Source organism: Neofelis nebulosa, chromosome 14 (assembly GCF_028018385.1).
Source record: "Neofelis nebulosa isolate mNeoNeb1 chromosome 14, mNeoNeb1.pri, whole genome shotgun sequence".
Classification (NCBI taxonomy): Eukaryota; Metazoa; Chordata; class Mammalia; order Carnivora; family Felidae; genus Neofelis; species Neofelis nebulosa.
Window position 1 is genome coordinate 14,303,351 of NC_080795.1, and position 26,778 is coordinate 14,330,128.

General features: G+C 38.2%; 1 long non-coding RNA gene across 2 annotated transcripts in view; it reads left to right on the top strand.

The window, feature by feature from the left end:
• Positions 1–283: 283 nt before the first annotated feature.
• LOC131494951 (uncharacterized) overlaps positions 284–26,778 on the top strand; it is a 33,398-nt gene continuing 6,903 nt past the window's right edge. The window contains exons 1-6 of one of the 2 annotated variants that reach the window (XR_009253674.1): positions 284–566; positions 3,230–3,416; positions 6,912–7,243; positions 14,360–14,535; positions 15,196–15,323; positions 17,425–17,679. This is a non-coding gene — a long non-coding RNA (uncharacterized LOC131494951). Of the gene's footprint in view, positions 567–3,229; positions 3,417–6,911; positions 7,244–14,359; positions 14,536–15,195; positions 15,324–17,424; positions 17,680–26,778 lie in introns of those variants that run through there. The other variant, XR_009253673.1, reaches the window with a different exon arrangement.

Sequence of the window (26,778 nt, forward strand, 5' to 3'; positions counted from 1 at the left end):
TGAGGTCTAATAGCATCAATCTTTGCTTCTTTTTCTAATCTGAAAAATAAGGTACGTTCAGAGAAATAGAAAATGTAAAAGTATTGGTAAAAAAAACAACAACCCAAAGCTCTAATTAAATTAATACATATTAAGAGACGGGTACTTTAAACAATGTGCTATCTTCATCTGTGAACATTTTAAAGGCATGTCTAAATCTGGTTCTCGTGCCTTTAAACCAAAATGATATAATTTCCCTTGTTATTTTAATAGTTTCTTGCAAATCACTTGTTTAGCAAGAGACAGAGAGATAGAGGGCAGCACGGGACCAGAGTGCTAGCTGCCCTTCAGGAGAACATGACTGCTTAACTTGCAGGTCTGAAGAGGTAGCCAAGACCGGGAGAGAAGTGGCGGGCATGCCCGCATCCTCTCCCCAACCTCTCCAGAAAGAGATGCAGCGCCTCTGTCTCATTGTTTAAGAAGAAAAGGGGGAACTTGGAGACGCAGCCAATGAAGGATAAATGAGCGCTCTGCTAGTTCAAAGGCAACGTGCAGATTGGACAGAGGAAGCGTGCAGAGCTCAGAAGGTATTATTTTTAGAGGGTACAAACAAGAGAACTTGCCTGGCCGAAGGGGTTTCTGCAGGCCCTTGCAGCTCCAGTAATTGGATAGGTTTGGCAGCCTGAAAGAGGGGCTTGTGGTTCCTGATGAATGCTTCCTTTGCACACGGGCGTGATTTAGCGTGCTGCTGAATAAACACACGGCGGGACGGGAAGGTGATAACCACCAGCCTCAGCAGAAAGAGAGAGCCTATAAATATGCCAGGGGGTCAATAGGAGTGATTTCATCCTGCCTTCACAGGACTGCTGATGAGGTCTGACAGGGCAGCTCTCCTTCATTACTGTATCACCATGGTGAAGGGAGTCTGAAGGGCAGAAAGAGCAGTAGCAGCGGCCCCAGCAGCAGGCTGTCACCTGAGCTGCAGCTCCCGGGAAGGGCAGGCGAGAAGACGGGGCGACAATAAGCTGGGGCTTCCCGCATCGGTGCTGTTCTTCTTCCCCCCTCTCCTTCTCTCTGTCTCCCGTCTCTGTTTCTATCGCACTCTGTTCCCACTTCTCTCTCCCTCCATTTCTAGCCCGGTGCCATCCGGCGATTTCTAGAAAGGATCCTTTCTCTTGCTGGCAGAGCATTCGGAACAAAGGAAAGAGAGCAGACCTAGATGCTGGAGCGGAGAGTAGGGAGCTTTTAACTGCTGGAGGGTTAGGATGGGAACACTCCTGTCAGGAGAGAAATGAGAAAATCCTGGGGGTGGGGGGTGTGTGTGTGTATGCTGAACCGTCCGGAGGGAAGGAAGATCTTTCTAGGGAAATCTCCCATAAAACAAGTCAGGAACGGAAATGAAGCTATTTTCCTACGACTAGTTTTCTCCTGACTTCAGGAAATAAGTAATAAATGTCCCCAGGCATCTCCTAGTCACCCCATTGTTCATGGCTTTTTCTCTGACTCAGGGTGCTTCTCTCTCTGTTTGCTCCCAGACATCCATTTGCCCCTGGATATATCTCCTTTGCCAAGGCCAGAGAGCATAACTCGTGCACCCTCTTCTGCCCTGCTCCTTCAGGCTCCATCCTTTTCTGGCTCAGTCTGACAAATGGAATGGCAGCCGCGCCACCCCGATTGTTCAGCCATCTTAACCACGGGTCCTGATTGCTGCCTTACCGATCTGCCTGTGGACTGTCTAGGAAAACGGAAAGGATGAATGATCGTGAAATAAATTTAGTAGTCCCGCTTGGCACCTTCCTCTTTGTCTATACTCAGCGCACACTACGGCTATTTATTTGATCTGTGCAATTTTCAGGAATGTGAGGGAATCAAGAAGGGGTTTTAAGGCAAGATGTCCTAGCTTCTCCCGCAAGGTCGGCTTCCTAGCTGTATCTGACTCGATACCACAGATTAGGTTGAGATTAATAGAGGCAAGAATTGTGATACTGTTAAAGACGACCGTTCTTTCAAATTATTGTAGAGATAGAAACACACAAGTATTACCCGGGTTGTTTACAATCAGGTGTAGTTCCAGAATTAGAAACTTCTTGGCTGGGGGTTTGTTCATCTTTCTTGGCCTGCTGACTGATACCAGATTTCTAAGGTTTGTAGGTTTCATGCAGTGCTAATGAAAGTTTAGTCCTTTGTCTGTGTTTTGGTGTACTATGCTTTTGGTGTATGGTCGCAGAGTTCATATGCAGCAGGGCTAGGTAAGGCTCAAACTCCAGAAACGCTGTCTGAGGACACAGACATGTGATTTCAAGAGTCCGGGCCTGCATTCTGCTCCAACCAATGTGGGGTCGTTTTGAAATCAGGATTTTGGAACTTGCATGGCGTGTGTGTGTGTTTTGTATCTGAACAAACTGTTCAGGATAGCCATTGACAATGAAAACACTTGTTGTTTGCCTTGGATTTTGCTTAGTTTAATCTTGTCTCGTTGTCCCTGTTACAGCCCTCCTGTGGGAAGTGCCAATGTCATTCCTCTCTACACCCTTCAGCAGGCCTAGCTGAGTGTGTGTGTGTGTGTATGTGCACAACAGGGTAGAGTGATTGTCAGCCGAATAAGATCTAAAACATATTTTCGGTATTTCAACTTCAGTAAAAATCATATTTGGAAGTTGTGGAGTGGTGTATGAAGACTTGTAAAAGTGTGCTCAGCTCAGTACTAAATCTAATTTCAGATTTTTACCAATAGTTCCTTTTATTTATTATCTTCTAGAAGGAACATATATGAAATCGCAAAACAGGCAAACTCAAGCTGGGAAGTTAAAAGACTCTTTAATAAAAATACATCAGACTACTCATCCAACAAATAATGAAAAAAAATCAGCATTTTCAAGTGTCTGAGTGGTAAGTGCTGAGGGAGTGCCTGGAGTTTCTACTTCATAAGCGTAAAAAGAGCGGGGTGGCTGGGTGACTCAGTCGGTGAAGCGTCTGACTCTTGATTTCAGTTCAGGTCACGATCTTGCCGTTTGTGAGTTCAAGCCCCATATCTGACAGCGCAGAGCCTGCTTGGGATTCTCCTTCTCTCTCTGCCCCTTCCCTGCTTGCACACACGCTCTCTCAAAATAACTAAATAGGCATTAAAAATTGTATATTTATAAGCACAAAAAGAGCAAAAGGAAAGCTAATTGATAAAACTTCTTGGTCTTATAAGCTTTGGAGATGATACATATCCCACTTCTCAAGCATTTTTTTTTTTTATTTTTAGAACAGGAGAAAACCCAGTGACACAGATAAACAAACAAACATAAAAATCCACGCTGAATGGGGCAGTACTCCCAAGAAGCAGAATATGAAGGCCTGAGAGGAAGAAGGCAGACTGAAGAAACAGGCAATGGAATAAGGAAATGAGAATGTAGACTGTAGCCCTCGGTCCCGGCTTCAGACTCAGTGTGGTCGGTAGAGCTCATTGCCTGCAGAGGCATGGTCTTGTTGACCTTGGCTTAGTGCATGAAGTGCTAATATACTTTTTAAAAGTTCTTTGGCAACATCCCTGCCTTCATGCCTAGGTGGTATTTTTCTTTTTGCTTTCACTTCTGATTTAGTCCTTACCAATCCATATCTATGACTTCTTTAAGATATGTATAAAGTCCACTCACTGTGAATGGACCCCGTACTTGTTATATAACCAAGAAAACTAGGTAAATGCTCGGAGCTTTGGTCTCCTTATCATTAGCAACGTGACACTGATATGCCTTGATGAAATATTCTTCTTGTTTCCTCTGCTTGGGTTCCATGCAGTTTCTTGCAAAAGTGGGTGTATAATTTTCATCAAGTATAGAACAATGTTAAACATTATCTCTTCAAAGATATTTTTTCTGTCACCTACTCTCTTTCCTGTCCTTTGAAAGCTCCGATTACACATATATTAGGCCATTTGAAGGTATTCCACAGCTCACTGGTGCTCTGTTCATGTTTTTGTCAGTATTTTTTCTCTTTGTTTCACTTCGAGTCGTTTCTATTGCCATGTCTTCAAATTCACTGGTGTTTTTCCCTGTGTTTTCAAATCTGCGTTAATCCCATCACTTACATCCTTCATCTCTGTCATTGTCGTTTTAATTTTAGAACTTTGATTTGGAGCTTTTTAATTTCACCCATCCCTCCATTCATCTAGCTTTTTGAATTTATGGAATCAAATTGTAACCAAAGCAAGAGAAAAGAAAAACCTGGCAGAGGGAAGTGTCAGTGGGATTGGAGAGGAGGTGGCAGTGGGGGATTTAGATGAGGAAGGAAAATCCATGACAGTCCCATGCTGACTAAGACACCCAGAGGAGTGGTGGAGACGGCTCTCAGGGAAGGCTCTCAGGAGCCCGTACGAAAGATGGAGGACACTGTGTCACCTCCCATTCCCTTCTAGTCCAATCATGTTTATCTCCCAACAACAACATATGCTTCCCAAGATGCACTTGTCTTTTTGTTCACTGCTGGGTCTCCGGTACCTAAAACTCTCCTGGCACATTCAATATATGCTGAATGAATGATTCTAGTTTTGCAAATGTCATCTCCAAGGATGATGGTATTGTCTGGACGCTCCTTACTTTGGTGAAATTTCACTGCTTTGTGTGTGGTCTCTATTCCAGTAGGGAGGCCTTCTATGTTCAAAGTTTAATCAATTCTCTGTGTTTGTCCATTCTGCTTATGCTGGTGTTTTGTACCAAGCTCAGGGGTTTGAAAGACATGTGCCATAGTAAAAGGTTAAAGAAGTAAGAAGTCCGATTATATATTCACAGTGGGGCTTCCATATTGCACTTGAATAGTCACAGAATGTCAGGACGGAAAGAGGCCTTTGATAATGATTTTAATAACTAACATTTATTGAGAGTCTAGTACACATTGGAAATTGTGCTTAGCATTTTAGAAAGATTATTCATTTAATCTTCATAACAACTGTTTCATTTAATCTTTGCATCAACCAAATATTATCTTTATTTCTTTTTAGAAAAATTTTTTTTAACGTTTATTTATTTTTGAGACAGAGAGAGACAGAGTATGAACGGGGCAGGGTCAGAGAGAGGGAGACACAGAATCTGAAACAGGCTCCAGGCTCTGAACTGTCAGCACAGAACCCGACGCGGGGCTTGAACTCACTGACCGCGAGATCATGACCTGAGCCGAAGTCGGCCACTTAACCGACTGAGCCACCCAGGTGCCCCTTTATTTCTTTTTTTTTTTTTTTAATGTTTATTTATTTTTGACAGAGAGAGAGACAGAGCATGAGCAGGGGAGGGGCAGAGAGAGAGGGAGACACAGAATCGAAAGCAGGCTCCAGGCTCTGAGCTGCCAGCACAGAGCCCGATGTGGGGCTCGAACTCACAGACCGCGAGATCATGACCTGAGCCGAAGTCGGACGCTCAACCGACTGAGCCACCCAGGCGCCCCTTTATTTCTAATTTACAAATGAGAAACCTGATGCTTAGAAGCGTTGTACAACTTAAAAGGTTTCCACAGCTAGGAACCCACCTGCTGGGTTCTAATTACAACTAAGGAGCCGGAGCTAGGGCTGAACATGAGTGTAAAAGACCTGATGGTCCAGGGGCCAGTCCAGGGGATGAAGATCTAAGAAAAACCCTTCTCCTGTAATGCTCTTCCCACTTCCATGCTTTTGCACCTGGCCAGTTGCTTGCTGGACACGCAGATGATAGCAGATCTCAGGGCACAGTCACACAGTGAGATCCCTTCCTTTGATGTTCTAAACGCATCACCCAGAGAAGTACTTCAGTAACAACTCTGAGTGAAAAGTAGACGATGTCTGATCAGTCAGACAACTCATGTCCCTTGGCATGAGAAAGTCAATGTCCTAGGACATTCTGGGTTCTCAGACATGAGCCCAAACCATGGATTCCAGATATGTGTACTCCTAGCGGAGACCAAAATCATGTGTCCAGAGAACAGAAGGTCAGAGCACTAAAATGGATGTATTAGAATTAAGCTGGCTTCCATCATAAAGCTTCATATAAATATTACACCCAGCTCTATGAGACACTCAATGTTTGGTTTCTGAACCTATTAATATATAATGAGGATACGATGTAATTAATACCGTTTGTTTTGATTTTCCGTTAAATCCGCTTTAGTAATAAGAATGCAAGGTAATTATTCAGAAAGGCTTTTCAACAAATGTCAGTTTTCATTGATTAAAAATCAAGTCAGTGCTTTATTTGAAATGATATTTACAAGCATGCTTTAAGCTGAAATGAATACTTATCAGGTTGTTGAAGTCATCTGCAAAGAATTGTCTACTTTTCTTTTTCATTTGGCACTAAGGCTTACTCTCAAATGATAATAGAGGACAAATCAGAGGGTGTGGAGAAGAAATGTCATGCCTTTGCTTTAAGGGATTTAATATTCTTTACGTGGTGTTGACGCCAATTTCCCTGCTCTGTTGGTTGTAGCATCTCCCAAACTGAAGGTTTGTTGCTTGGGAAGCACTTGAATCTGCCCATCACTCAGCAATCTAACGTTTCTGTTTTCCTGGGCTCCTGCTGGTCGGGCCGAGCCAACTCAGGCATTTCTTTTCACTCCAAAGTGGCTTTTTTCTCCTACATATTTCTCTTTCATTATTTCACATAAAACAATGGGAACGTAGTCTGTCATCTGTGACTCGGAGTTGAGCTGAAGGTTATGTGAATTCACAGCCATTTGTTTTTTTAGTGACTGAAGAACGTGCACAGCAACAACCCCAACAATTTAGGCTGCAGTGTATTCATATTTACAAATAGACATGTACATATAAAGCACGTCACCAAAATGATGCACTGCACGGGTTTTAAAATAATGTTCTTTGTGTGACTGACTCTATTCGAAGCACTCCAACAAAATGACAAGAATCCATTACTATATTCTTTCTTCATTTACTCACTCATTATCATTTGTTCCAAACACTCTTATAGGTACTTGAGATGTGGCAACGAGGAAGCCGCCCTAAGTCCTCACCTTGGGGACCTCACACTTGAGCTAGGGAGACTGACAGCAAAGGAGGGGTGTGTGAAGTATGGAGTGTGGCAGATGGTGATAGACACCATCCAGGAAGATCAAGCAAAGAGGTAGATGGGGGTGCTGGGCAGAGAAGGGGTTTCCGTTTGCAATTCGGTCATGAGAAAAGCCACGTTGCAAAGGTGATCGTTGAGCAAAGCCTTGAAGAATGAGAGGAAGTGAGCCATGTGGGATCTGGGGGAAGAGCATTATAGCATCTGAAAGCAGAAAGTGCAAAGGCCCTACGATGGTAAGTGACTGTGGAAGCAGGAAAAGGAAGCCAGTGTCGCTGCCATAGGGTGCAAGGGGAGGATAATAGTAGGAGAGACAGCAGATGTACTTGGGGACGTATATAATGAAAATACCTAGTTCCTGATAGCTCACGTCTATCAAAAGAGATAAGTGTTATAATAACTTGAGGCTAGGAGGCTGTTGATCTGATGGGCAACTCGTCTTCCGTACAGGTTTTTTCTTTGCTATCACTAGGAACTGAGTGGTACTAATTCTGCATCTCTGGGTTCTGGGATCTGGTCAAAGTTTATCCCCACCAACGTCAACTAGGCCCACAAAGGTTGGCTTTTTTTTGTTGAAGAAATAGGTTAATAGGGAGAAAAAACATCACAGCTGGGAAGAATGACCATTTTGTTATCATTAAGAGCAGTGTTGGATACAGGTGTATGAGTTAGAGATGACTCTTTCAGAATGTATTCTGAGTTTGCCTCTAAATTAAGATATTTTCATAATTGTCTCTGTATGAAAAAATGAACTAAATTTTTAAACGCTATGTCCTTGATTCCTGACACTCTGAACATTCTATCTCTTCTCTGGCTTTTCTTGGGTTCTACTTAAATGGCAGGAGAAAGCCAAGTGACATGTTCGGTTGAATGGTTAGATTAAAGTGGTGGGTTGGGAGAGAATTTGCTTGGTACTTACTTTGGTGAGGCACTTACTAGAGCTCTGCACATCCCCTTCTTTGGTCGTCAGGACTCCGTGGTGGATAGAGAAACCGCTTAATGCTCTAAGAAGTACCCCCTGTGCTTCTGAGTCCATCGCTCATCTATGGGAGTGGGATGTCATTCAGTGATAAGCTATAGCGTGTGAAGGTGTCAGAGTCGGGATCTACCTGTATTAATGGTGGCTAACGGGAAACAAAATATTCAAAATATTTCCTCATCTCATCAGAGAACACAGTCTCCAAGTTCCCTCAGGGATTGGTGCCATCATACATCTCCAGTGTCAGAGAGTATTGCTTTCTCACGTTACACCGTGTGGTCTGCCAGAAATACAAATCTTGGAAATATCTAAGAACCCAACCAGTAAATGATCAAAAAGTTTGCGATTAGGGTAGATGAAAACCAGGGAAACGGGAAGGCCCTTAGTAATTCTATGGCATCAGAATATTAAATTTCTGTAATAACAAATTATGGTATAATGAGGTCACATTAGTGGAATAAGAGGCCCAGATGCCTCAATGATTTAATCTCTCTCTCCACATAAGCTTGCATCGAATTTTAATGAGTATTTTGATTGATAACATATTTAGTTCAAAATAGGTCTTTGAAGACAGCTGTAAGAGTATTAACATTTAAAAGATGCTATGATACAAATCCATTTCATTAAGTAGCTGATAAGAAAAAAAAAATTACTGTATAAACCTGCCAATGTCAGACCTACTGCTATGACCCAACAATTCCTATTGAGTAAAGGGACAGTGAAATATCTTGATTGGACTATTCTTTGAACACTATAGGAGCTCATTTGCCTTATTTAAGAAAAGGCCAAGTTTTAAGACCAACAGGGCTCATACACAAGAGACCCACAGGGCTGTGGCGAAATGAGGAATGTTTCTTAAAGGGCCTATGTGCTGACTCGCCTGCCCCAGGGCCCAGCACAGAAGCAGCCCTTTGAAAAGTGCCCAGACTTTATGGGAAAGATACTCATTTCCTAATTTTAAAGCATTGGTCTGAGGGGTGGGGATACTCTTCCTGAAGGGAGCCTGGTGGGCGCCTTCTTCCTGCTCTCCCCTGCCTTGCTAACCCTGGTAGGCACCATCTTCTTTGTTTTTCTTTTATTTCCCTTTTTGCCTTTTCTTACTTTTCTCCCTGTTTTCTTTGTTTCTTTTCTTTTTGTTCCGTGTGTGTGTGTGTGTGTGTGTGCGTGCGCGTGCACGTGCGCCATCTTTCCACTCACCCTCTGCTTCACTCCATGGAGTGGGTGACATCTTCATGTTCTGTCCCTCTCAGTGCTCCTGGATGCCATTATCTCTTGAAGGGAATCCTTTACCCACATTTGGGACCCCAGTTTGTATGTCTGGTGATACAGTTTTTGAAGCTGCCACCTAAGGAATGCCCCTTGATCCCCTGGCTCTGGAGGCCAAGAGGGTTTGTGTTCCTGGGTCCCATGGGACTGTAACAACTGGACAGACAGTTGTTAGGGACTATGCAGAGGCTCTCTGGAAGTGGGAGCTGATAATGCCATCTTTGCACTCTTCTCTGCCTCGGTCCAGTCCAGCAGTATCTTATAGAGAGGAGCTTATGCTTTTCTCTGGTACCCTGCTTTTGGGGGCTGCTGTTAGGGGACATCTCTGTATCACCTGCCTCTGGTGGCCAGATAGACTTATGCTCATAGGTCCCTCAAGGCTGTAACCAATGGAAAAATAGTTCTTAAGCAGCAAGCTCTTCCTCCCTGGCTTGCCCCTGCCTGGGAGCAAGAGACAATAGACGCAGGAGCTCAATCTTTCTGGAAAAAAGCCTATTAGCTTATTATCATAGCTGCAGCCTGAGGGGCAGGCTTCCAATTAAACACACATCTAAGGGCTGACTGTAAACTCCTGAGACCCCAGAGAGCAGACACTATCTTAATAGATATATACAGAACATTCCATCCCAACACAACAGAATACACATTCTTCTCAAGTGTACATGGCACATTCTCCAGGGTAGAATATAAATTAGGCCACAGAACAACTCTTAAGAAATTTAAGATAACTGAAATTACACCAAGCGTCTTTTCACACCACAGTGGTATGAAACTCGAAATCAATTGCAGAAAGAAAACTGGAAAATTCACAAATACGTAGAGACTGAATAACATGCTACTGAAAAACCAACTGGTCAGTGAAGAAATTAAAAGTGAAAACAAAAATACCTTGAGACAAAATGGAAATGTAACATACCAAAATTTATGGGTTACAGAAAAAGCAGTTCTCTAAGGGAAGTTCATGGTGAGAAACAAGAAAAATTTCAAATGACCTAACTTTATACGTCAAGATAAAAAACAAAACAACAACAACAACAACAAAACTTAAAGTTAACAGAAGGACAGAAGGAAGGAAATAGCAAAGATTTAGCAGAAGTAAATAAAATAGAGACTAAAAAGACAATAAAAAAGGTCAACAAAACCGAGATCTGGTTCTCTGAAAAGATAAACAAAATGGATAAACCTTTAACTAGACTCATCAAGAAAAAAAGAGAGAAAACTCAAATAAGTAAAATCAGAAATGAAAGAGGAGACACTGCAATTGATAGCACAGAAATACAAAGGATCGTAAGAGACTACTAGAATAATTACACACCAACAACTTGGACAACCTAGAAGAAACAGTTGAATTCCGAGAAACATACAACCTTCCAAGACTGAATCATGAAGAAATAGAAAATCTGCACAGACTGGTTATAAGTAAGGAGACTGAATCAGTAATTAAAACACTCCCTACAAACAGAAGTCCAGGGCTAGTCAGCTTTACTAGTGAATTCTACTAAACATTCAAAGAATTAATACCAATCCTCAAACACTTTCAAAAAATAGAGAGATGGGAACATTTTGAAAGTCATTTTATGAAACCAGAATTACCACAAGGATACCACAAGGAAAGGATATTCTACAAGGATACCACAAGAAAAGAAATTTACAGGCCAATATCTCTGATGAACATAGATGCAAAAACCCTCAAGAAAATAGTAGCAAGCCAAATTCAACAATACATTCAAAAGATCATACACCAAGATCAAATGAAATTTATTCCAGGGATGCAAAGGTGATTCAACATCTGAAAATCAGTGTGATACATTACATTAACAAAATGAAGAATAATTATCATATGATCATCTCAATGGATGCAGAAAAAGCATGTGACAAAATTCAACATTTACTTATGATAAAAAAATCTCAGCAAAGTGGGTATAGAGGGAATATGCTGCAACAAAATGGAGGCCAGAAATGACAAGTCCAGAGCTAACATACTCAATGATGGAAAGCTGAGATCAATGCCTCTAAGACATGGATGCCCACTTTTACCACTCATATTCAAAATAGTACTGGAAATCCAAGCCAGAACAAATAGGCAAGAAGAAAAAATAAAAGGTATCTAAGTGAAAAGAAAGAAGTAAAATTGTCACTATTTGCAGATGACATGATAGTATATATTGAAAACTCTGAAGACTCCAAAAAACTCTTAGAACTAATAAACGAATTCAGTAAAGTTGCAGGATACAAAACCAATATACAGAAATTGGTTGTGTTTCTATACACTAACAGTAGACTATCAGAAAGAGAAATTAGGAAAATAAATCCCATTTACAATTGCTTTGAAAATAATAAAATGCCGAGGAAAAAATTTAACCAAGGAAGTGAAAGACCTGTACTGGGTAAACTATAAGACATTGATGAAAGAAATTGAAGACATGAATAAATGAAAAGATAGTCCATGCTCATGGATTGGAAGAATTCATATTTTTAAAATGTCCATATTTCCCAAAGCAATCTAGAGGTTCAGTGCAAACCCTACCAAAATTCCAATGGCATCTTTCACAGAAATTGAAGAAACAATCTTAAAATTTGTATGGGACCATAAAAGACCTTGAATAGCCAAGGCAATCTTGAGGAAGAAGAACAAAGCTTGAGGTATCATGCTCCCTGATTTCAAATTATGTCAGAAAGCTATGGTAATAAAAAAACAATATGGTTTTAACATAAAAACAGACACATGGATCAATGGAATAGAACAGAGTCAAGAAATAAAACCATGCATATGCGGTTGGTTGGTTTATGACAAAAGAGGCAAGAATCTACAAAGTGGAAGAGACAATCTGTTTAATAAATGATGTTGGAGCAGCTGGACAGCCACCCACAAAAGAATAAAAGTAGACCAGTATCTTACACTGCACACCAAAATTACCTCAAAATGGATTAAAGACTTGAAGTAGTATCTGAAAACATAAAACTCCTAGAAGAAAACATAGGCAGTAAGCTCATTGACATAGGCCTTGGGGATGATTTTTTGGAGTTGATAACAAAAGTGAAGACAGTAAAAGCAATAATAAACAAGTGAAACTAAAAAGCTTCTACACAACTTCAGTTTTTAGGAAACCATCAACAAAATGAAAAGGCAAACTACTGACTAAAAGAAAATATTTGCAAACCATGTATCTGATAAAGGGTTAATATCCAATATACATAAAGAACTCATGAAACTTAATAGCAAAAAAAAAATTCTAACCAAAAAAATGCCAGAGGATCTGAACGGACATTTTTCTAAAACAAAACAAAACAACTATACAGATAGTCAAAAGGAATATGAAAAGATGCTCAGCATCACTGATCATAAGGGAAATGCAAATCAAAACCTAGTAAGATAAATCTTCACGCCTGTTAGTTGACTATTATAAAAATGATAAGAAATAATAAGTGTTGGCACAGATGTGGAGAAAAGAGAACGCTCGTGCATTATTAGTGAGAGTGTAAATTGGTGTAGCCATTGTGGAAAACAGTATGGAGGCTCCTTAAAAAATTAAAAATAGAACTACCACATGATCTAGCAATTCTGTCTGGATATTCAAAGAAAACAAAGCCATAACTTGAAAATACATACTCATCTTCATGTTCATTGCAGCATTATTTACAAGAATCAAGGTATAGAAAACCTAATTATCTGTCAGTGGATGAATGGATAAAGAAAATGTGGCATATATACACAATGGAATATTATTTGGCCACGAAAAATAAGGAAATCGTGGTATTTGCAACAACATGGATGGAACTGGAAGACACTATGCTAAGTGAAATAAGTCAGAGAGAGAAAGAGAGACAGAAAGAGAAAGAGAGAGAAAGACAATTATCATCACATTTATATGTAGAATCTAAAACAAAATGACAAAAATAAGCTCATAGATACAAAGAACAGATTGGTGGTTGCCCGAGGCAGAGGATGGGGCATGGACAAAATTGGTGAAGCCAGTCAAAATGTACAAACTTGCTGTTATAATATAAATTATTGGCATATAATGTACAGCATGGCAACTATAGTTAATAACACTGTATTGCATATCTGAAAGTTGCTAAGGGAGTAAATCTTAGAAGTTCTCATCATAGGAAAAAATTCTATAACTATGTGTAGTGATGGATGTCAACTAGACTTACTGGGGTGATCATTTCAACAATATACATAAATCATTATGTTGTACCTGAAAACAATGTAATGTGGTATGTCAGTTATACCTCAATAGAAAAAAAAAAGCCAAGTGACACCAATAAAACAAGTAAATGGATTAAATTTTAAAAAGAAGGATTTCAAATAAAAGCTACCTAAATATACAATGGTTTGGATGCCTCAGCTCTTGGTACAACTGCAATAGCTTTGAGTGCTTAGGTAGTATCTCAGTGGGCTGAAACCTTAGACCGGTGCCAACCACCTGTAATATCTTGCAAGCCACAAATGCAAGCTGCATATATACTTTAAAAATTTCTAGTGGCCAAATCAAAGCAGTAAAAAAAATGTGAAATTAATCGATGTTATGTAACCTCAACTTATCCAAAATATTATCATTTCAACATGTAATCAACATAAACACTATTAATGGTCTATATTTTTTTGTGCTAAATTTTCAAGCCACTCCTAGTCTTTCTTCTGCCCCAAAGAATGTAGGGCAAGTTGAATTCCTCATCCATAGGACAATCCCTCCCACATTGTGCAAAAAGTCTTATTTCCTTCCTAAGTCATCTCTTTGACATTCTAAATACTCAAGTTCTAATAACTATTCTTCTCTTGAGTCTTCTGACTTTCTCGATCACGGTCCCCTAGACTTCCTCTAGTTTTGACAAATGGCCTCATAAAGTTTGATTCTCAAAACCGGTCTTATGAGGATGACGGGAGTGTCTGCCTTCCTTATTCTGAATTTATGCCTCTATTAAGTGAAACAGGATATCTGACAAAACTGACACTTTACTGGATGGGATCGTAGACTCAGTTAAAGGGCTCGGGGTGAAATTGTCAGTTTCTTCTGCCTGAAAATGCTTTGAAGCCATTGTTTTTACTGCAAGGTAATGAAGCTTTAGCTTCAAGGCCTTCTCTCGCTTGGTCCCCTTCTAGGCGCTGGGAGGGCCTTAACCACACAAGCCCAATGCGGAGCTTGATTCCATGAATCGTGTGATCGTGACCCGAGCTGAAATCAAGAGTTGGATGCTTAACTGACCGAGTCACCCAGTTGCCCCTGTGAGAAGTTCCTTTAATCATCTGTGTACAATTGTAGTAAATGTACAAATATGGTAAGAACAATGTTATCCTTACTGACACAGTTAAAACAAAGCTTTCTCTTGGCAGATATATACGTGGTAATACAGTATATAAAATTATTACAATATATATCTATATTTTTCTTTTTTGATGGACTTACACAAAATAGAATTTATGAGACTTCTTGTGCTTTTAGGATGCAAACTTGTAACGATACTATAGTAAGTAGGTCTTTTATAAGAAAACAACTTGGCAGATATTTCCCCAAATTTGACAATACTACTAAAAATTTATGTGACATTAAGTGTAATGAGTTATGAAATCAAAGGAACCCTTGTATACTCCAAGTAATGAAAAACAAATTTTGGTCAACCAAATCAATAAAAGATGGAAATATCTTTCGATTCTCTGTAGAAAATATTGCAAAATTAGTGTCATATAAATAAGTGATTTAAAGGGTATGTAGCCAAAAAATGTCAGGTAGTAAGTTAATAGAAATATATGTTATTTTTCTGGTTGTTGTGATGTTTTCGGTACTTACCAGTTCTTTAAAGTTCAGTAAGATTTCTTTTTTCATTCTCGTTAAATGATTGCTTAATGAATAATCATTATTATTTAATGAATGGTGAATAGTTAATTTTGTGTTGTCACTTTGCATTCTATAAGAGTCCCTCCTTCTGTCATTTTTACAGGTCTCAGGCCCCACAAAATCTGGATCCACCCTTGCTCTCAGCAATCCTGTTAATAAAAATTATTCATCATTCAAAACCAAGATCAAATGTCACTTCCTTTATAAATTATTTCCTGAATCCCTAATCAGGTAAGAGCTCCTTTAGAATTGTACCGTGATTTGTTTTAACACCTTAAAATCATTACTAAAATATGCCTCTTTTTCTTTCTTTCTGAGTGTTCTGCATTATTTGTTTTATTGCCTATCTTGATTGTCAGAGAAATGCGAGTCTTAAGCAGAAAATGTGGGCATGGAGGGCATGGGGACCTGGAGCGGATGTACCACATTCGGTTTCCAGGGACATGCCCAGGGGCATAGTTTCAGGTAGGAGATGATCTAGAGGCTGCTGGTATCTAAGAGGTCTAGAAGGTACCCCAAGGCGTAGGTGAAACGCAGGGACACTGAATCTCTTCAGCTGATCGTTAGCAGCAAGCCAAGCAGATGGTCATTATCAAGGCAATTCTTAACACCATTCACGAAGGCTCCAGTAGAAGAATTCAAATTTAGAGGCAAGAATCTATCTCCTAAAAGACAAAAGTATGCAAGGCCAAACATCGGCCTTGGAGAAATTGCATAACAGGCAGTAATCCTAGGGCCTTAGTCACTGTACCTGGAAGGACCCTAATTCTTAACAGAAGAGCAAAGAGTTCCAGCAGCAGCACCACGTGGGCCAACTTGATTGCCTTCTGGATGCATTGAGTTCTGTCTACACTAGAATGGGTAAGAGCAGAGCCCAGAGAGGCATTGAGTCAGCTAGTGGAGTTTGAGTGGGCAGAGCCCTGAGGAGAGCAGTATGCTTGAGGAATATGCCAGATAATTGTTCGCGATGTTCTTTGAAGGCAGAAACTATGGGTTCACTTGAATATTCCTAGAAAAGTGTTGGCCACAGGGTAGATACTGGTGTTTATAAAATTAAAAAAAAGTTTTGTAGCCACGTCTTATCCCGTGGACACTCCAGAGTTTGGCATTGCCTTTCTTGAAATGTGGCTCCCAGAAATCGACAACTGGCATGTAACAGTGAAAATACTTACTTTTCTAGATCTTACTGCAATACTTTATAGGTGCTATGGAAGGTTATATCATTTATTTTATGGCAGATATGGGTTTTATTTGCTTAATGACCGTTAGCACCTAGTATGCTTGTAGTCAAGTAAGGTTTCTTTGTTTTCAGTGGGGTCTAATTTCAAGCTTATTTCCCCAATCTTAAACATGTAATTGGGTTCTTCAATAAAAATATTGAATTTTATATTTATAAATGTTAAATTTCATGTTAAAGCCTTTTGTTTGAGCATTACAGAATATTGGAACACTTGTGAATGTCTTTTATTTATTATATTATATATCCCTTCCAGTTTTCTGCCATGCAAAAAAATTTTTATAATTTTTTTATTTTTAACAATGTATTACTTGAGTAAACCTAGATAGATTTTCTATATATGCAAACCATCGTGTGTGTGTGTGTGTGTGTGTGTGTGTGTGTGTTTGCATACCTGTATCCTATACATTTTTTAGACAAAGAACTTTGATCACTGTTAAATCGAGAACTTAGTTAACCAAGACGGTAAATAAAATTTTGAGAAAAAGAGCCAAGGAGAATCTAAGTTTGTTAAGTCATTTGGGTGATGTTGTTGTGTGGATAGATATTTAAAGAATTTTTGGAATGTGAAGACCCTTGATTAATGTTAGTTTCCCCTACAACTATTATAGATTTTGTTTTGATTTTTAATTTTCAACATCCTTTATTTGGAAATAATTTGAAGCCCATGGAAAAGTTATAACAATAGAAATAGTACATAGAATGTCAATATACTCTTTAGTCAGATTTACCTATTTTATTGTTTTACCTCATTTGCTTTCATTTGCTTTATCATTTATCATCAGTCTCCCTTTCTCTCTGATGCTGTTATCAACTTTAATAAAATTAACAATATCATCATTAGTTTATCTAAACTACTGTCTATAGTCCAATTTTGTTAAGAGTCTCAGTGATGCCCTTTAATGATTTTTTTCCCTGTCATTAAAGAATCTAGTCTAGGATCAGGTATTACATTTAGTTGTTATATTTCCTTAATTTACTTTAATCTGAAAATTTTCCCATTGGTTTTATTTATTTTTTTTATGACAGTGGCATTTTTGAAGAATTAAGTATTTTTTCCTTAAAAATTTTTTTTAATGTTTATTTTTGAGACAGAGAGAGAGACAGAGACAGAGACAGAGCATAAGCAGGGAGGGAGACACAGGATTGAAGCAGGCTCCAAGATCCAAGCTGTCAGCACAGAGCCCTATGCAGGGCTCAAACTCACAAACCATGAGATCACAATTTGAGCCAAAGTCAGACGCTTAACCGACTGAGCCACCAAGGCACCACATTTATTCCTTTTTTAAAATACAACTTTCCTTGTTTTGGGAGTGACTGAGGTTTTCTCATGGTTAAAATCAGGTTATACATTCCAGGCTGGACCAGAAGAGAGGTTTTAGCCTTCTGAATGCATCATTTCTAGAGGAAGATTATGTCTATCTGCCCCACATTGGCATATTAATTTTGATTACTGGGTGAAAGTGTTATCCATTTTGTTACTGAATAGTTATTATTTCTTCTCTTGCAACTACTAGAAATCTATTAGGAGTTACTCTAAAGTTATGCAAATACTGTGGTCCTCATCACAAATTTTCCCTGTATTTAGCATCTGTAGATAATTCTTGCCTAAAAGAACCTGTGTGCCAGTGGCGCTAAATGGTCCTTTTCTAACTCTGCCTTTCCCACCATATTTCCTGGTTGCTCTTGAAATTATACTGCATACCAAAAGTGAGAGCTTTCTCTTCCTATTTATTTATTTATTAATTATCAATAATATGATGAATTCCTATTTTTGCAATATCTATAATTATTTACCATCCTTAATTATTTTGATATTTAAATTTATTCCTGATTTGGCCAGTGGGAGCTCCTTCATACCCTTGTGACAAATGCATGCTTATTTGTTGTTGCTGCTAGTTGTTTTAACATTTACTCACTTGGGGGAATAATAGGATATCCAGCGTTCATTTTGTTCCCTCCATGCCACAGTCTGGGTCCACCATTGCCCTGAAAAGAACTGTTTCCGTGTGGTACAGAATGGTATTAGAGACCAAAATGTTACTGATTTTTGATAGAAATCAATATCACCTTTCTAAATGAATTATTCCTGGAATCTACCTTTTTTCCTTTCGAAAACAAGAATATCTCTCTTATTGAGGTCTTCTATAAGTTCTTTATAATCACTGTCATTCTCTTAGGGATTGTGTTAAAAGGATCCTTTATTACTCTAAGACGTATTTCACTTAGATCCAGTGACTCGAACTCATTTTCCATTGTTGGATACTCTTTATTGGTTCTCTTTCTGAAATTCAATATCTTCATTACAATGTAGTTTTCTGTCTTTCCCGTTTTAAGTACATTATGTTTAATAATGAGAGTAGAAACAAAGTATGATATGATTTGATTATTTTTGGCATCCTATAAAATTGAATATAACATACATATAATAAAGAACTCAGATGTTAAGTGTACAGTTCAATGAAATTTTACAAATTAAATACTCTGGTGTAACAACCTTTGCTAATAAGGTATAAAAATTTACAAGCAGCCCAGAAGCTGCCCTAGTGCACTCTATCACTCATTATCTTCCTCAAAATAACCATTTCTTTCAACAGTGTTTTGTGGTTTTCATTGTATAAACCATGGGCTTCTTTTGTTAAATTTGTTCCTAAGTATATTTTCAATGTAATTATAAATGAAATTGTTTTCTTAAATATAATTTTAATGATTCAGTGCCAATGTATAGAAATATAATAGATTTTTTGTATCTTGATCTTGTATCATGAAACCTTGCTGAACTCATTTATTACTTCTGCTGTTTTTTTCCTATAGATTCCTTAGGTTATATATATGTGTGTATATATATATATATATATATATATATATATATATGCATATTCATGTGTCTGCTGAGATGATCCATCATTTTAGTCTGTTATTCTATTAATATAGTGTAATACATTGCTTGATTTTCATATGTTCAACCAACTTTGCATTCCTGGGATAAATCCCACTTAGTCATGGTGTCTAATCCTATTTATGGGTTGCTGGATTTTGATTCTGTAGAGGATTTTTATATTTATATTCATAAAAGATGTTCTGTAGTTCTCTTTTCCTATGATGTCTTTGATTTGAGTGTCAAGGGCATACTGGCCTCACAAGATGAGTTAAGAATTATTCGTTCATTTTCTATATTTTAGATTTGTTAAAGAATGGTATTAGTGTGTGTGTGTGTGTGTGTGTGTGTGTGTGTGTGTGTGTTTGGTAGAATCCACCGGCAAAGACTTATTGCTGTGGGCTTTTCTTTGTGGATGTTTTTTTTCATTACTGATTTAATGTCTTTACTTGTTATAGGTCTCTGCAGATTTTCTATCCTGTTTTCACTTTCAGAAGTTTGCATTTTTCTAAGGTTATTTACATTGCATCTAGATTATCTAATGTGTTGGCATGCAATTGTTTATAATAGTCCCTTATAGTCCTTTTTATTTCTGTGATTGGTAGTAATGTCCCCTCTTTCACTCCTGATTTAATTATTTTTATCTTCTATTTTTCTCTTGATCAACAGATTTAATGTTTTGTCAATTTTGTTGATCATTTTAACGCATTGACTTTTGGGGGCGCCTGGGTGGCTCAGTCAGTTAAGCGTCTGACTCTTGTTGGTGGCTCAGGTTATGATCTCACTGATCCTGGGTTTGAGCCCTGCATTGGGCTCTGTGCTGATGGAGTAAAGCCTGCTTGCGATTCTGTCTCCTTCTGTCTCTGTCCCTCTCTGGCTGTAAATAAATGCATACATACATACATACATAAACTTAAAAAAATCAACTTTTGGTTTTCCTAATTATCTCAGTTGTTTTCATATTATTTGTTATGTTATATATTATTATTATATTTCATATTATTTATTATTTTCGTAATATTTATTATTATTATTTATTTCTTTATTCTTTGTTTTGCTTGATTTTAGTTTAATTTGCACTTCCTTTTCTAGTTTCTCTAGATGAAACTTAGGTTATTGATTTGAGATAATATTTTTTTTATTTTTAAAAATGTTTTATTTATTTATTTTTGACAGAGAGAGAGAGAGAGAGAGAGAGAGAGAACACAAGTTGGGGAGGGACAGAGGGACTCACGGGGCGGAGCTCGAACCCATGAGATCATGGTCTGAACTGAAGTCAGATGCTTAACTGACTGAGCCACCCAGATGCCCTGAGATAATATTTTTAAAAAAATGTAAGCAATCACAGCTATAAATTTTCCTTTAACCACTACTTCACCCACATCCCATAAGTTTTGGCGGGTTGTTTTATTGTTTTCATTCACCTGCAAGTATATTCTAGTTTTCCTGGTGATTTCTTCTTTGATCCATTGATTATTTAAAGAGTGTACTGTTTAGTTTTGATATATTTGTGAATTTTCCAAATTTAATTTCATTCCATTGTGGTCAGAGACATATTTTGTACGATTTTAATCCTTAAAAAAATTTTTTTTTAATATTAAAAAAAGTTTATTTATTTACTTATTTAGAGAGAGTGTGAGGGTGTATGAGCAGGGCAGGGACTGAGAGAGAGGGAGGCTGGATCTCATGAACCATGAGATCATGACCTGAGCAGAAATCAAGAGTTGGGTGTTGAAAAGAGTGAGCCACCTAGGCACCCCTTAATCCTTTTATAGTGATTTAAACTTATTGGCCTTATTATAAATCAAGTGACTATATATATGTGGATGTAATTTTACATTTTATATTTTTTTCTGTTGGTCTATAATATTTTACATACTGTAGTTTGATTTATAGTTATCTATTATTTTTTAAAATTTAAATTCAAGTTAGTTAACATACAGTGTAATAATGATTTCAGCAGTAGAATTTAGTGATCCATCACTTACAACACCCAGTGCTCATCCTAACAAGTGCCCTCCTTAATGCCCTTCACCCATTTTTCCCTCTCCCCACCCGACATCCCTCTGGTAACCCTCAGTTTGTTCTCTGTATTTTTAAGAGTCTCTTATGGTTTGCCTCCCTCTCTGTTTTTATCTTATTTTTGCTTCCCTTCTCCTCTGTTCATCTGTTTTGTTCCTTAATTTCCACATCTGAGTGAAATCATGTGATATTCATCTTTCTCTGACTGACTGAGCATAATACACTCTAGTTCCATCAGTTACTGTAGCTTTATAATGAGTCTTCATATATAGTAAGCCCTCCAACTTTGTTCTTATTCAAGATTATTTTTGCTATTGTTAGCTGTTTTGAATTGTGTAGACGTACAGTTTGTCAATTTTCACACAAAGGATTTTTTTTTGTTTTTTGGCTTTTGACAGAATGCATGATATCTGTGGATCAGTTTGAGGAAACTAATAATTCTACCAAAGTGAACCTTTTAATCTATATATGTTCTGCCATTAAGTAGGTCTTTTTAAATTTATCACAGTAAAGTTTATAGTTTCCTGGGAGGACGTTTTACACATATTTTAACAAAATTATTGCTAGGTATTTGATGGTTTTGGTGCTTCTGTTAGTGACATCACTTTTAACATTTCATTTCCTATTATTAATTTTAGAAATACAGTTATGTTCTGTTTATCCAAAACAAACTTTCATCCAGTGACCTTGTTAAATTCACTTATTAATTCTTATAGTTTATCTGCATATTCTTTTGGATATTCCACATATATAATAACTTGTCTTTAAGCAACTAATGTTTTATTATTCCTTTTAAAATAATTATTTGTATATGTATTTTTTGTCATATTGCATTAGATAATTCTTCCAGCAAATGATTGAAATGAAGTAATAGAAAGTGTCATTGTCTCATTCTTCATTTCATTTTTTGAGAGAGAGAGAGAGAGAGAGAGAGAGAGAGAGAATCTTAAGCAGTTTCCATGCCCATGCAGAGCCCAATGCAGTGCTCAGTCTCATGATGGTGACATCATGATCTGAGCCGAAATCAAGTCAGACACTTAACCGACTGAGCCACCTAGGTGCCCCAGCATTGTCTCATTCTTGATTGCATGGAAATGTTTTCAACATTTCATCATTATTATGATTTTTAATTTTTTGGAAATGTATATTCCATGTTATTACATGATCACTAGCTTCTGAGGCTTCTTTTGATTTACTTCAGTTCAATTTTTATTTATTTTATTTATTTATTTATTTTTAAATTTTTTTTTTTTTTAACGTTTTATTTATTTTTGAGACAGAGAGAGACAGAGCATGAACGGGGGAGGGGCAGAGAGAGAGGGAGACACAGAACTGGAAGCAGGCTCCAGGCTCTGTGCCATCAGCCCAGAGCCCGACGCGGGGCTCGAACTCACAGACCGCGAGATCGTGACCTGAGCTGAAGTCGGACGCTTAACCGACTGAGCCACCCAGGCGCCCCCTCAGTTCAATTTTTAAATTTAATACAATTATTGAGAAATTTAATTTTGCCAAATATTTTAATGCATATTTTTAAAGCAATTTTTCTTCTTTAGTCTGTTGAGATGGTCATTTTTACTGATTGATTAATTTTATGGTGTTAAAATAACCTTGCATTCTTGGTATAAACACCATTTTGCCATGATATATTGTCTTTTTATATATATATATATATATATATATATATATATATAACTTTGGTTTATTTGCTAATATAAATGAGTTTTATACTTGTGTTCAGAAGAGAGATTGGTCTGTGGTATTCCTATTTCAAAATGTCTTTGGAAGATCAAGATCATGGTATTAAATTTAATGCTGGCCTTATAAAATAAGCAGATAGTGCTGTTTCCTCATTTTTTATTTTCTGGATCAGTGTATGATTGGTGTTTTTTTACCTTAATGTTGAAGAATGTACCAATTAATCCATCTAGGCTTGAAATTTTTCTTTTGTACAAAGTTTGAAATTACAGATTTGATTTTTAAAATAAGAACAGTACTCTTCAGATTTCCCCCATCCCCTTTTTGCTGATAATCTTAATAGGTTGTATTTTCAAGGAATTTGTCTATTTTTTCTTTGACTTGTTTTAATTTTTTCAAAATTTTGAGGACTTTTAAATTATATTTTACTACCGATTTCTAATATAATTATTTTTTTGTTAGAAGAAACATACTTTATGTCATTTCAATTCTTTAAATTGATACTTCCTAAACTTATTTCTCAAGCCCTTCACTTCCCCACAGCTTTAGACTTTAACACACACACACACACACACACACACACACACACACACACTTTTAGATAAAATTATAGGGGAATAGAGCATAGAGTGAGAAGCCCACTTGTCCATGTCTGCAATCTTAGGAACACAAATGTTTGGGGAGAAGAAAAGGATCCAATTAAAAACACAATGACAGATTACAAGAAAGAACATTTATTTCCAGAAAGCTAAGAGATTAGGGCTTCAAAAAACAGTGTAGGCCTTTGGGCAAATAGATACTCATTAGCTGTTAGGTTTTCACTCTTTCCCATCATCATAGTGATGAAGTTTTGGGGTGATGGGGGGTTTGTGGGGGCCGGAGCTGATGGCCAAGAAAGAATTCTTGAAGACGTCTTTGGTGCAAAAGGTGATTTTATTTTTTTTATTAAAAAAAATTTTTTTAAAACATTTATTTATTTTTAAGAGAGAGAGAGAGACAGAGAGTGAATTGGGGAGGGGCAGAGAGAGAGGGAGACACAGAATCTGAAGCAGGATCCAGGCTCAGAGCTGTCAGCACAGAGCCTGATGCCGGACCCAAACTCACAAAACGTGAGATCATGATCTGAGCCGAAGTTGGATGCTTCACCAACTGAGCCACCCAGGCGCCCCAAAAGGTGATTTTATTAAAACACAGGGACAGGACCCATGAGCAGGAAGAGCTGCACTGGGGTCTTGGCGGGTAACTCATCGTATACCCTCAGGTAGGGAGGGGGTTAGGGCTAGAGTAGGTCTCTAAGATATTTTGGAAACAAGGTTTCCAGGACCTTGAGGGGCTAGCTGTTGCTAGGGAAATGCCACTTATTGCCGTTTCATAAAACCTCAGTCGTGAGACCCTACAGATGTATATCGGAGGGCCATATGCTTGGAGTATGATTGCCAATATATATCTTGCGAGAGCTAAGATAAAGGAAGTAGACTTCAGGATCCTTGAGGTTGGGATAATGTTAAGCTAAGATTCACTTTTGCCCCTAGCAAAGGGTCATCATTGAGGCAGCTGAGCTTCTAGAGCGAGGTCGCTCTGCCAGTTTCAAGGACTTGTCTATCGGTTATAGGCAGTAAGGCAACTTAATTTTTCATTTGCCTTAGTTTCCCACATTACCATGGCAAGTACTTAAACCCCTTTCCTTTGCTCCTGGGTAGCCAGGAGTATCCAAGGGATATCACACATATTTCACCTGGGGGTGGACGGTGGAGCTGTTAGCCTGTATTTTCCCTCAGCTTGCCCTAAGCTCCCTCATCAATAAGATGCTAAAAAATGTGGCTGAAGTGGCAATCTCTCCCCTTATAGAAGCTTTTACAAAATCATATCTTATATCGTAGTTCTCCCCAATCCTAAAAGAGGAGTGCTAGAGTATAAGGGATTCAAGGTGACTATAGAGGCCAATTCTCTCTTTTTCAAAAGACAAAAACAAAATAAAAAAAAAAGCCCAGCAGGGAAGCAAAACAAAGCTTGGTTTACAGGAAAAAATAACAAATTGCAGGGAGAATTCCTGGAGCATATAAGAACAGGACATGGGCAAGGATAAGGAAGGATCTAGTTTTTAGGAAAGACCAAAATGAACTTCTTTCTTAGGCTAAAGGCTTAATGAGTTTTTCCCAAAGTCTAGAAACTCACACGTTTCCCAGTTGGAAGTCATTAGCATATCACAGGCATGCCCCCTTTCTCTTATGCTAAATTGTGATAACATTTCAGTAGAAGAAGGGGGAACCTGACCTGCCTGTTTTCACTTTTTGCCTCATTAACATATTTGAGGGTTCAGGAAGTAAATTTAAGAAGCACATGGCTTTTTAATTTCCCTTCCTGGATTTCCAACCTTTTCTGGTAGCTTAGGTATACTTTCTTGTAGAAATTGCACTGGAATGTTTACATAAGATGCTTGTGGAGAATACGTCTCAAGCTTTTTACAAAGACCAACTCTCTCTTTGCTAGACTTTCTCTCCAAGACTACATTCTATTTTAGGGGACAGAATTTGATCTGGAGCGAGCTGTATAACCACACAACTGTGGTGTACTGTAATGTTGAAAAGCTATATGTGATGGAGATGTTATCTCTACCTTCTCTGCTTCTGAGAGATAGTTGGTCATGTTAGTGTTAGGCCTGGGTTCTGCTAAGAGCCTCCATGAGTCTGGCTAAGCGAGTTTGATAGAAGTTGAGCTCCGCCCCTCCTTTCGTGTTAAGATTTCAGAAGAAAGGGAAAGCTACTCTGTCTGGAAGAACATAGAGGGCCAGGGCTGGGGTACAGCAAACGCTTCTGCGCGAGAAGGTAGGAAGCAAGGGCATGTAGGGAGAGGATGGCAGGAGGTTGTGACGTGGCCCATCCCCACAACCAAATGCAGCTTGAACGAATTCTTTTCAAACTGATGGGGATGATGCTGGTAGGATCCCTGGAGATGGGCGGGAATTACGGGGTAATCATCAGACTTCTGGTAGCTGAGGAGTAAGCTGGGGTTCAGGCCAAGTAAGCCTCCCTCTCCAAGAGGCAAGGGGCTCCATCTGACGCCTCTATTCCATTTATGTGGCATCCTCTCTTTCCCATTCCTCCATGTCCTTTATCCTTTCCATCCTAGTCTTTAAAATGTACGGAAAAAAGTCCAGGGCTCTCAAGGTTTGTGAAGAGTAAGTTATTTTGAGAGAAATTCAAAGAGGGCAGAGAATTAAATGAGAAATTTTTGGAAATTTTGAAATAAGAAGATTATATACAGCAGGAGCGAGGGAACTATCTAAAGTGTCCTATGTGTTCTACATGATGCAGTAATCTGCATAGACAATTATAGCAGTTCACCTATGCTAAACCATGTTATTTTCCCTTATGTGGACCATGAATTGATCAAAATACAATAAAAAGAATTATTATTTTAGGGGTCATATGTTGGTATCTTAGTAAATCATTTTGAATAGTATAGAACATAATAGCAATAGCTATGATAATAACAGTCTTATTGATATAAAATTATATATTATTTAAATAGTTTTCTTCCTTGCTTATGTTTATTTATTTCCCATAGATACATATTTATGTTTGGTACCTAGGTATATGCCTTGCACCTGTCTTGTATGTATGTATGTATGTATGTATGCATGTATTTTTAAGCTGGCCATTTTAAAAAGTTTATTTATTTATTTTGAGAAAGAGAGAGAGAGAGAGGAAGCAGGGGAGGAGCAGAGAGAGAGAAAATCCCAAGCAGGTTCCGTGCTGACAGCATGGAGTCTGATGTGGGGTTCAAACTCACAAACTGTGAGATCAAGACCTTAACTGAAACCAAGAGTTGGATGCTTAACCAACTGAGCCACC